We start from the raw sequence: 12,344 nt of genomic DNA, 5'->3' as shown, positions 1-12,344 counted from the left end.
TCTAGATAACAGATCCCACACGCCTGTTCAGGGAAGCTAAAGCAATAAGTAAAGGGTATAGTCAGAGATTTGAATGGGTGCACTGGTTGAAAGAAAAAGAAAAACAAAAGCTTGGGCTGTAAATTCATTTTGTTGTTAAGTTGCCAGTTATATAGATGCCCTAAGTTTTATTTGTTGCTACTTTACATTTGGTTTTGCATCTGTTGCAAAATCTATTTTTATTCCCTAAGCAGTGACAATTTGGCAATTTGGAGAAAAGGCTGGCAGTTCTTCATGTTTCTATTCAGCTGTCTGAAGCTTCCTCTTATTAGGGCAGACAAGTGATGAGGATTAGTTAGGATCATGCAGTGATATGTATTTTCGCCCCTTGTGATTTAAATTAATTGTTCCACATAAATCTGCTCACTTAGACATTTACAACTTGGATTTACCAAGATTAGAAAATACCATTTTTGCAATAAAAAAAACAATTGTTTATAGAACAGTGACAGTTTAAAGGCTAACAGGAAAATGACAATGAACAAATTATATACACTATTAATTCATTTAAGCACTCACTGGGGAGACCCTGAATGATTAAATCATCATTTCATTCCATAAAATCTACCAGTGATATGTGAGCTGTGTCTCTGTAGTAAAAATGGCCTTTGATTCAAGTGTGCATTTCACAGATAACAAGAATTCCAAATACAACATTTTTATTACTGTCATTTCCACCAGGTTTATCTTATCTTGGCAGTGCAGGCAACAAAACCTGATCAATTAAATGTCAGTTTGTACACAGAGGGGGTTATTTACTAAAACTTGACTTTTTCTCACTTTATTTAAAAAAAAATTTGGCCAAACTCCCAAACACAAACACCCTTAATTTGCGAATCATTTTTTAAAAAACAATTTGGTCCGAAAAACCCAAATCAATTGTGCAACTTTTTCGAATTGGCGCTCCAAAAATTCTACTTTTTTGTGTCGTCGCCTGAAAAACTCGAATAATTCAGATAATCAAACGAAAACCAAGGCAAACACCCAGAAACTTGAAGGTAAAAAACATGTTCCAATTGTTAAATGGACATCTGCCGTTGATTTCTACATGATTTCGACAGGTTTTAGCTGCAGTATTTTTGGATTCAGATTTTTAGTAGTTTAAGAGCATAATAAATCTCCTTTTTTGCCCTGTAAAACTTGACCAGAAAAATCTGAGGGTTGATAAATACCCCACTCCTCGGCAGATTAAGTTTAATTTTATTTTAGTTATTAAAAACCATGAGATATGGATCATGTTGTAGAAATCCATACATACATTATGTTTATGCATATCTTGTTACTTTGTTAAGCTTTGTAAGATGCCTGCACCTAACCCTTTTGAATGTGGAGTGCGCGATCAATGGAATAATACACTTCATAGAATGGATCAGCATTGCCTTCTGTGTTCAAATTTATTCAAGCAACATAAAAGTGTCCATGTTCCAAACTTTCCTCCCCCTGGAGACTTTTCTCAAAAAAGGTGCTTTCCTTTAAAAAAAATAATACTTACCTGGCAGGCACTGACTTAAATAACATGCTCCATTTTGCAACCTGTAGTTACTTTTGTATTTTTGGCAGTTATTGGAGTCAGTGCATAGCTCACAGTTTATTGGGTACGTTTCACAGGTCACACCTCGGGGACAGTGTATATTACAGCGACTGCGATGGAGAACATCAGAGGGGAAGAAAATAGATACTTTGTAATCAACAACATAACTGTTCGTCTCAGATTTAAAGACGGATGTATATCATATAGTATGTTGAAATGTACTTTTCCCAGTCATTTTTTGACTGTGTGTGTAATTTAATGTAGTTGGAATACATGATACATCCAGACACCTATGACAAACTTGACTAACTTAATAGACAGCTCAGTAATCAAAATAATTAATATCAGTGCTGCTTCTATTTCCTATTAGGATTCTTTCAGAGAAACTCTGAATCCATTATCTGAAAGACCATAGGTCCCACGCATTCTGGAAAACAGGTCCCATCCCTGCAGTTCTACCATAATTGTTGCAGAGATTTTGGACAATTTTATTGTTTTGTAGAGATTCTTTCTCAATAGACTTTTAAACTGTGTTTGAACAGTGGTTCTCATTTCCTAACACAGGTTCAAGTTTTTCACAATTGTTGAAACTCATAAAAACCATGAAGAAATGTTTTTTCATTATTCTACATCCAATTGACCTATCAAAGATATCTACAAATTGGTTATTACCTTTTTCTCTGTAACAATAAAACAGGACCTTGTACTTGATCCAAACTAATATATAATTAATCCTTATTGGAAGCAAAACCAGCCTATTGCGTCTATTTAATGTTTACATGATTTTCTAGTAGACTTTAGATATAAAGATCCAAATTTCAGAAAGATCCATTATCTGAAAAACCACAGGTTCCACGCATTCTGGAAAACAGGTCCCATCCCTGCAGTTCTAATTGGTGCATAGATTTTGGACAATTTTATTGTTTTGTAGAGATTCTTTCTCAATAGACTTTTAACCTATGTTTGAACAGTGGTTCTCATTTCCTAACACAGGTTCAAGTTTTTCACAATTGTTGAAACTCATAAAAACCATGAAGAAATGTTGTTTCATTATTCTACATCCAATTGACCTATCAAAAATATCTACAAATTGGTTATTACAGAGTTCTGCATGTGACAAAGTTGTATTATGTTTCTTTAAGAACTGTTTTTAGGATATGTGTTGCTGCTTATTCCTGTCCTGATGTAATTTAATCAGATGTTAACAAGTGTTACATATAAAAGAAGTAGGGGAAGCACTCCTAAAGATGACCAAGATAAGCAATTTAAAAGAATCAGTCACTGAATTAATTCAAATGTTTCCCTGTACCTAGTCTGACTATACCAGTTGTAGTACATCAATATGATGGTGGCAACCTTGATACAATGGTGTATCTACAGAAGTGGCAGACCCCACAACTGCAAGGGAGCCCGTGGGAACAGGGGGCTTTGGGGTGGGTTTGCGGCTAATCAATGACTTACAGTGTGACATCCGATCCAGGATGCCTGGCCCAGAAGTTACGCCACTGCCCCCATGCTCATGATATAATATATAGTAATCAATGCCTGAAAAAAAACAGACTTTTATCTCCAAACCCAATCAGCTTAAAATTCAGTCTGAGATTCAGGCCTAGGCTTTTAGCATGCAGTTTCCCCAACTCTATACCAGCAATGAAAGTTACTGAATTAATTCATGCCATCTACTGTACATAATAACCACCATTGTTTGACTGCACTAGGCAAATCCATTATGGAAAAGGACCTTGGAGTCCTTGTAGATGATAAACTAGCTGTGGCAAGCAATGCCAGTCAGCAGCATCAAGGGCAAATAAGGTCTTGTACAAGAGGGGGGTTGTGGGTGCACTCCTAAGGCCATATAAAAAATATTTAAATACAATAATCCCCTGTCTAAAAAGAGAAAAACAGGGTTTTTTGTTACAAAGTTATGATCATAAAATTGGTAAGCCGCCATACCACGTCAAGGTAAACCCCATACGGCGGTCCCTAACCTGTTTACCTGTGATCAAAATTTAAAACCCTGTTTTTCTTTTTTTAGACAGGGGATTATTGTATTTATATATTTTTTATATGGCCTTAGGAGTGCACCCACAACCCCCCACTTGTACCTGAAATGTAGCCGGAAGCTGTAGCTAAGCTTCATGTAGTTAGTGCACCCTCATACCCACCCCTTTAAATTAACGGTGGCCCTATGTCCTTGTTGTTTTTTATTAATCCTTGGTTTGGGCAATTTCTCTCCCTCAAAAGCCACAAATGCTAGCGGCTGGGGAGGCTTTGGCCTTTTTATTACCAACGCCTGTGAGACACTCATTATATTTGCTGCACTTATCACTAGGTAACACTTGCACAGACCCACACACATTACACCTATCACACTCCACATTTAGCTTTTCCTTTTTCATCTCCCTCTAAATCTATACTCACACCTGTACTTATACTTATACTCACACACATACACACACAAGTGTGCACTTATATATACAACTTTACTTTTCCTTCATTATAGTCTCTTCACAATCACATTTTTTTTTTTTTTTTTTTTTTTTAAATGGGCGTTGGCCTGGGCAGTCTCCCCTTCAAAAGCCGCATATGCAGGTGGCGGGGGAGGATCTAGTCCAGATTGAAACCAAGGTTTTAAATTTTGATCACAGGTAAACAGGTTAGGGACCGCCGTATGGGGTTTACCTTGACGTGGTATAGCGGCTTACCAATTTTATGATCATAACTTTGTAACAAAAAACCCTGTTTTTCTTTTTTTAGACAGGGGATTATTGTATTTATATATTTTTTATATGGCCTTAGGAGTGCACCCACAACCCCCCTCTTGTACCTCAAATAAGGTCTTGAGCTGTATTAAAAGGGGCATAGAGTCACGGGAGGAGGGGGTCATTCTTCCACTGTATAGAGCACTGGTAAGGCCCCATCTAGAATATGCCGTACAGTGTTGGTCTCCATCACTCAAACAGGACATTATTGTATTAGAGAGGGTACAGATAAGGGCAACTAAGCTGGTGAAAGGTATGGAAAATCTTAGCTATGAGGAAAGACTGGCCATATTGGGGATGTTCACGCTGGAGAAGAGGCGCTTAAGGGGAGATATGAACTATGTATAAATATATAAGGGGATCATATAATAATCTCTCTAATGCTTTATTTACCAGTAGGTCTTTCCAGCTGACACGAGGTCACCCATTCCAATTAGAAGAAAAGAGGTTCCGCCTAAATATTCGGAAGGGGTTTTTTACAGTGAGAGCTGTGAAGACGTGGAATTCTCTCCCTGAATCTGTTGTACAGGCTGATACATTAGATAGCTTTAAGAAGGGGTTGGATAGCTTTTTAGCAAGTGAGGGAATACAGGGTTATGGGAAATAGCTCATAGTACAAGTTGATCCAGGGACTAGTCCGATTGTAAATTATAAATTAGCTGATACCCCATGTCAGTGCTCCAATTAGCACCAGAGAACGATTATTTTCAATGGCCCCAGGCTGACATGTGCAGTACAGAGTTTTTCTTAAAGAATGCTTTTTCACTCTACTGCACATGCGCACCTGGAAGTGTGTGTGTATATCAATATAATTTGTATGAAAGATGAATTATAACTTCCAGGCAAACTTTCATGAAGTGCACACATTAAAAAAAGAACAAATCAGATTTCAAAAAACTATCTTCCCACTTTTTTCATGCTACCTGCTGTACATAATAACCAGCATTGTTTGATATGTGAAGATACGCAGAAAAGGATGTACTCTGCTCAAAAGGTCTACTGAAGGTCAATTTGGTTTCACAGGGATAAAAACCTACCTCAAGTAAAAGTTCAAGGCAGACACTGAATGGCAGGATGCTTTACTTATTTAATTTAGTCAGATGGCCTCTTTTCCTTTTCTCCGTGTTCCATGAAAGGACTTATTCATCACTTTTGGAGCTCTGCAGATTGTATCTGATGTAGCTGTGCAGCTGGTAGTGGCAGACAAATATTCAAAACGCGTCTTCTTTGCTTATTATAGAGAATGCAATGCCACTAAATGAGAAAGCACTATTTCCAAATGCACAAATGAAATGACTCTCTCGCAACTATAGACATCATAACTGCAAAACAGTGTATTGTTTAAAGTGTTGCAGATGCATATGTATTTTATATGCTGCCAGTTGTATTTTGCATATTGTGACCATTTCAACTTCATAAAATTGCAGGATAAACAATGTACAACATATCATAGAATGCCACCAATTGTATCCCTGTGCGTCTACCTTATAGAGATTTTAGAATCATGTCAAGCCATTTTGATCACCACTACTAAGCAGCAGCAATTAAAATATCTGGAATCCCTGCCAGTTGCTTTTTATTGACACTAAGGGGCAAATTCATCATGGGTCGAATATCGAGGGTTAATTAACCCTCGATATTCGACTGGGAATTAAAATCCTTCGACTTTGAATATCGAAGTATTTTAGCGCAAATAGTTTGATCGAACGATCGAAGGAATAATCCATAGATCGAACGATTAAATCCTTCGAATCGAACGATTTGAAGGATTTTAATCCAATGATCGAAGGATTATCCTTCGACCAAAAAAACTTAGGAAAGCCTATGGGGAAGGTCCCCATAGGCTTACATTGAGTTCGGTAGGTTTTAGGTGGCGAACTAGGGGGTTGAAGTTTTTTCTTTAAGAGACAGTACTTCGACTATCGAATAGTCGAATAGTCGAATGATTTTTCGTTCGAATCCTTCAATTCGAAGTCGTAGTGGAAGGTCGAAGTAGCCCATTCGATGGTTGAAGTAGCCCAAAAAACACTTCGAAATTCGAAGTTTTTTTACTTCGAATCCTTCACTTGAGCTTGGTGAATTGGCCCCTAACAGTAGCACAAACACCATCTCATCCTCAGGATACAATTATAGGCTAAGCGCTAAGGCCACCCTCCATTGCCATCACTGGAAATCAAAATGCATTGAGCCACAGGGCGTCCTGTATGGCTTATTTAAACATGACCAATATGTTACTGCAGTAGATCAGCAAGCAGATCTGTAAGATAAGTTTCTGTTCAATGTAGTAATCACACAAAATAAAAGATACCCAATTTTGTAAAATAACATTTTGGCACATTAGTTGTCAATCTAAAAATTTAGGAATAATGTAATAAACCATGATAAAATGATTGTGGTTAGTGTTTTTAAGCACTCATTATTGTTAGATGCTTCATGTTAAAAGTTAATCAATTTCAAAGCTCTGCTACTTGTATCTAAGGAAATTAGTGACAGACAAAAAAAAAACTGCCTTTCACCTTCATTGAATACATAATTAAGCAACACTCAGCAATACTCAGAATTGATGTTTGAATCAACTAGAAGTGATCCTAACTCCAATGCAGCCCATTTAAGAACACCTTAATAAACATGTTAAAATTTGTTTCAACCATTCCAACTCATATCTCACTTGAATGTACTGAAAATATTGCTTTTATGAAAGGTGCAGAAAACATGTAGTTATGCAGAATTGAATAAGAAGACAGCAAATATGTGTAAGTGCTTTCATTTTTAGGTGTTGTGGAAAGAGGCTGGGTATTGAATCATCAGCCAATCAGTTGAATGAAGAGAATGCCCAAGGAGATCACTGCAGGTGCTATTCCTCTTTATATCCAGGTCAAAAACAGTAGCATATGTGCGAATTCTGAAAAACTAAAAGTCATGTGACTTTAAATTACTGGACAGTAAAATGCAATCTTTGCAGGGATTGTTTAAGTTACCGCCAGACAGGGCTGATTCTTGGATTGCATATAAACGCAGATGATAATTAGCCAACCTGCTGTCCTCTGCTCTGTCCTGTGTCTGCACTGAGGGGCACTGCATCGGCCTTGGTGCAGCAACATGAAAACACGTGAGTATGCCTTTTCAGTATGAAACTATCCGCCATAAACCTTTTCACAATACAGTTTGAATGAACAGTACGGTTTAGTAGCAGGTACTTTATTACTATTACAATAACAAGATGAATAATCTGTCTCTAGGAGTAAACAAAAATGACATCAGGATATTATGAAAGATACAATGACCTCATTGTGTCAAAAACCAAATTTCATCTTTGATCTGACACTTCCATTTATTTAAAAAAGTTAACTAATGGCTCACTTGTGCACACTAATACATATGCTGTAAATCTTCATTTTTGAACAATATAACAGGATGACTGGGGAACTGGCAGCTATGCTCTCAATCTCAGCGAAGCACCCCCGCTCCAGGTGTAGGATATATGCAAATCACAGAGAGAGCTGAGAGAAAGCAAACGAAGAGGCAGAACTTGCTGCTAAGTGCTCTTTATTGCACACAACATGTTTCGGGCCCAAAGCCCTTTATCAAGTGTACAAATCATTATGTGAACAGACTTTTTAAGGTGTAAAACAGGAAGTGAGATCATCAAACATCATATGTCAATCAAAAGTGGCATGGTATTCATGTCGTCATAATTTATGTTAATAAAAATATATAAAATACCTTTGTTATAGTTCAACCGTGATACAGTGCTTATGTCATCACAATACGTGCTCATAAAATCGATAAAATATAAAAATAGTACAAAAATAGTCCAAATGGTCTTTTGACTTCATTCCAAGGTTACGAAATTTATATAAGTATTGCACAAAGGTTGTATCTACATAGTGTTTCACTAAAGTGCTGGTATGCTAATGAACACAAAAGGAACTGCCCATTTCTAGGCCTACCACTAATACAACAAGATCACATGTCTATTTTACATAGAAGGATTACCCAATATTCTTACCACTAGTGTAACTATCTTGGGCTCAGTAATTCTGTTATCTGCAAGGAAAAATAGAATATAAGTTTTAAGGGAGAATACATTACAAATGTATCAAAAAGGACGTCTCAATGGGCTGTAAAAAAGTTAAAAAGTTATCAGTCATCGTATACACAAAATAGAGATAAGGGATGTTACAATGTAGTTATAAGAAACATTTGACACTCCAGCTATCATTCATGCCTTTTGGATAGAGAGTATCCAGTTTTTTAATCCAGTATGCCTCCCTCTGTGACAATTTTTTCCTCTGATTGCCTCCTCTTTGCATTGGGTTAACAACTTCAAGTATAGCCCATCTTAGCTGGGACTGATTATGGTTGGCAGTATTAAAATGTCTAGATACTGTTGTGTCGGTGGCTGCTCCTTTTTTAAAATTCCTTATATTCCCTTTATGTTCCTTTATGCGTGTCTTAACTGCTCTTATGGTTTGACCAATGTATGCAAGCCCACAGGGACATTTTAGCATATAGATCACATAGCTTGTGTCACATGTGGCAAAGTGATTTAGCTTAACAGGAGTGCCGTTTGCTGGATGTCGCAAGGTTTCTCCTTTAATGATAGCGGAGCAACAATTGCAATTTAGACAGGCAAATGTTCCCACTTTAGGCTGACCCAGAAACCTCTGGGTACCCAGTATACGGGGCGGGTTAACTTCCGATGGGCATAATATATCTCGAAGACACCTTCCTTTGTTGTAGCTAAATATTGGGGGTTTTGTCAGGGAACTCCTTAATGTTTTTTCCTGTAATACCAATGGCCAGTATTTGTGGATTATACGTTCTATATCTTTGCTTTTGGTACTGTATTGGCTTACAAATGGGAAGACATCCCTTCTGTCTCTAACTTTATATGTAAGAAGTTCTTTCCTAGGTATTGTGCCTACTTCCCTGGCGCAGTTCTCAATATTTTTAGGTTTATAACCACGTTCAATAAATCTATGTTTAAGAGTATTTACTGCAAGGGAATAGTTGGTCTCTTCAGAAGTGATCCTACGTGCCCTTATAAACTGGCCCTTAGGGATTGCTCTCATTACTTTAGGGGCATGGAAACTAGAAGCATGTAAGATATTATTTTTCTCAGTGGGTTTACGGTACAGATTTGTACTGATGTTACCCTCATTTACAGTTATGGTAACATCAAGGAAGTTAATGCTCTGCCCCCCCTGCTCAGTGGTGAATTTTATGGTAGGGTGTGCCTCATTTGCTTTGTTAACCATTTCCATAAAGGCAGAGTCTGAACCTTCCCACAATATGAGGATATCATCCACAAATCTATAATATCCCAGTATGTACTTTAGATATGGTGCTGTCAGGAATAATTGCTTCTCGATTCTGTGGACAAAAATATTGGCAAATGATGGAGCGACGGCTGCACCCATCGACGTCCCCTGTCTTTGCCAATAGAATTCCCCAGAGAATCTAAAATAATTCCTCTTTAAGACAACCGACAAACAATCAATGATAAAATACACTAGTTGATGGGAGACATTTGTTTCTAATAAAGCTTCCTCTACATATCGTATACCCTCTTCTTGCGGGATAGATGTGTAGAGGCTCTGTATGTCAATACTATACAGTTTAACATTGGTACTCATTTTCCCAAGATCCCTTAATTTACAAAGTAAATCTGTGGTGTCAGTGAGGCAGGTAGGAATATTGGCAACCAAGGGCTGTAGAAACTTATCCACAAACTTGGAAAGAGGTTCTAGTACAGAATCTATTCCAGAAACTATAGGCCTGCCTGGCGGATTCTCTAAGGACTTGTGGATCTTAGGTAGCAGGTATAGCACAGGTATGCGCGGATGTTCTTTACAAAGGAAATCTTTTACATGGTTTGGAATAAGGCCATTCTCGGCTGCTTGCGAGACCATCAATTCAACCTCTTTTTTTATATTGAGAGTGGGATCAATCTCTATTTTCTCATAATGGCCTGGCATATTGAGTTGTTTATAGGCCTCCTGTAGGTAAGAGTCCTTATTCAATAATACAATTGCCCCACCTTTATCAGCTTTACGTATAACAATTGACTCATTCGTTTTGAGTTTTTGAAGTGCCGATTTCTCCTTATAAGTAAGATTTGTCCTGCACCCCTTGGTTGCATTCTTTTCCCAAACCTGTTTCACCTCATGTGTAACGATTTTTTCAAAGGCAGACAAAAATTCATTATTTACTTCAGGTACAAAAGTGCTAGTATTTTTTAACCCATTAAACACTTCAACTGGGTTAGTAGTTTTAATACTACTAGCAGCCCCAGGTGTGCCAAAATGTAATTTTAATTTAATATTCCTTAGAAACTTTTGAAAGTCAATTTCCCAGGTCACAAATTCAGGGTTATGTGTTGGTACAAAGCCTAGACCCTTATTAAGTACTTGTATTTCATACTTGTCTAGTTCATAGGAGGATAAGTTCACCACAAGGTGATTTACCTTGTTGCCTTGCGATTCCTCGTTGGGTATTGCTCCCTGGTGTTCTGTGGCTTTTGATTGCGTGGTATACCCATCGTGTCCTGGGGTGCCGCAGCTCCTAAAAAAGGCACAGAGGATTGGGAAGATGAGGCAGAGCATTCTTCGCTGCTGGATGTTAGCTCCGTCGGTGCGCGTGATGTGCCCTGTCGTGGGGTTCTATAACGCTGTTTGCGCCGATACTGGGGCTGTGCGGTGTCAGTTGAAGCCCAAGGTCTTCTTTCCGCTCGATCCGTTCGTCTGTAGCGCGGACTATACTGGCCTGGCTGTGTACGCTGGCTGTTCCTGTCTTCTCGCCACGTGTATTCGCGGCCCTCTCTGTAGTCACGCGCGTCTCTTTCGAACTTGTTGCGCTTTCGGAGGATGATAGTCTCGCGTAATTTGGCCAGTGCACGCTCCTGTTCGCTGATCACTTTCTCCGCTTGATCCTTGCCTTTCTCTAATAGTAGCTGTTCTTTGTATTTCTGGACTTCAGTGCGGATATCCACCAGTTTTTCAGTAAGTGTTTCAACGGTTAAAAGCATCAAATCCTGGCTACATTTATTGCATATTTCATGCCAGCGTTGTTGCAGGAGATTATTTTCTGCACATAAATTAGGTTTGATGTCAAGTCTTAGACCTCGGGGAATTCTTTTAACTTTGATATATTCAGCCAGAGAACTTACATGCAGACTGGTGTGTATTTCCTTTCGTCGTAGGTTGAACAGATCCTTCTCTGTATCTGTAGTAACGATGTCTTGCGTTGAAAGCAGATTTACTGCATCAATTTTACTTAAAATCCTTCCAATATCTGCTTCATCATATGCAAACGTAGTCGCAGTTGAAGGGATAGAATCCTCAGACATATTAAACTGCTGTCCTTCACCCACAGTCTAGCGGTACTCACTTTTGAACAATATAACAGGATGACTGGGGAACTGGCAGCTATGCTCTCAATCTCAGCGAAGCACCCCCGCTCCAGGTGTAGGATATATGCAAATCACAGAGAGAGCTGAGAGAAAGCAAACGAAGAGGCAGAACTTGCTGCTAAGTGCTCTTTATTGCACACAACATGTTTCGGGCCCAAAGCCCTTTATCAAGTGTACAAATCATTATGTGAACAGACTTTTTAAGGTGTAAAACAGGAAGTGAGATCATCAAACATCATATGTCAATCAAAAGTGGCATGGTATTCATGTCGTCATAATTTATGTTAATAAAAATATATAAAATACCTTTGTTATAGTTCAACCGTGATACAGTGCTTATGTCATCACAATACGTGCTCATAAAATCGATAAAATATAAAAATAGTACAAAAATAGTCCAAATGGTCTTTTGACTTCATTCCAAGGTTACGAAATTTATATAAGTATTGCACAAAGGTTGTATCTACATAGTGTTTCACTAAAGTGCTGGTATAAATTTCGTAACCTTGGAATGAAGTCAAAAGACCATTTGGACTATTTTTGTACTATTTTTATATTTTATCGATTTTATGAGCACGTATTGTGATGACATAAGCAC

The sequence above is a fragment of the Xenopus laevis genome, chromosome 3S (genome assembly GCF_017654675.1).
Source record: "Xenopus laevis strain J_2021 chromosome 3S, Xenopus_laevis_v10.1, whole genome shotgun sequence".
Lineage (NCBI taxonomy): Eukaryota > Metazoa > Chordata > Amphibia > Anura > Pipidae > Xenopus > Xenopus laevis.
This window is presented reverse-complemented; position numbering follows the sequence as displayed.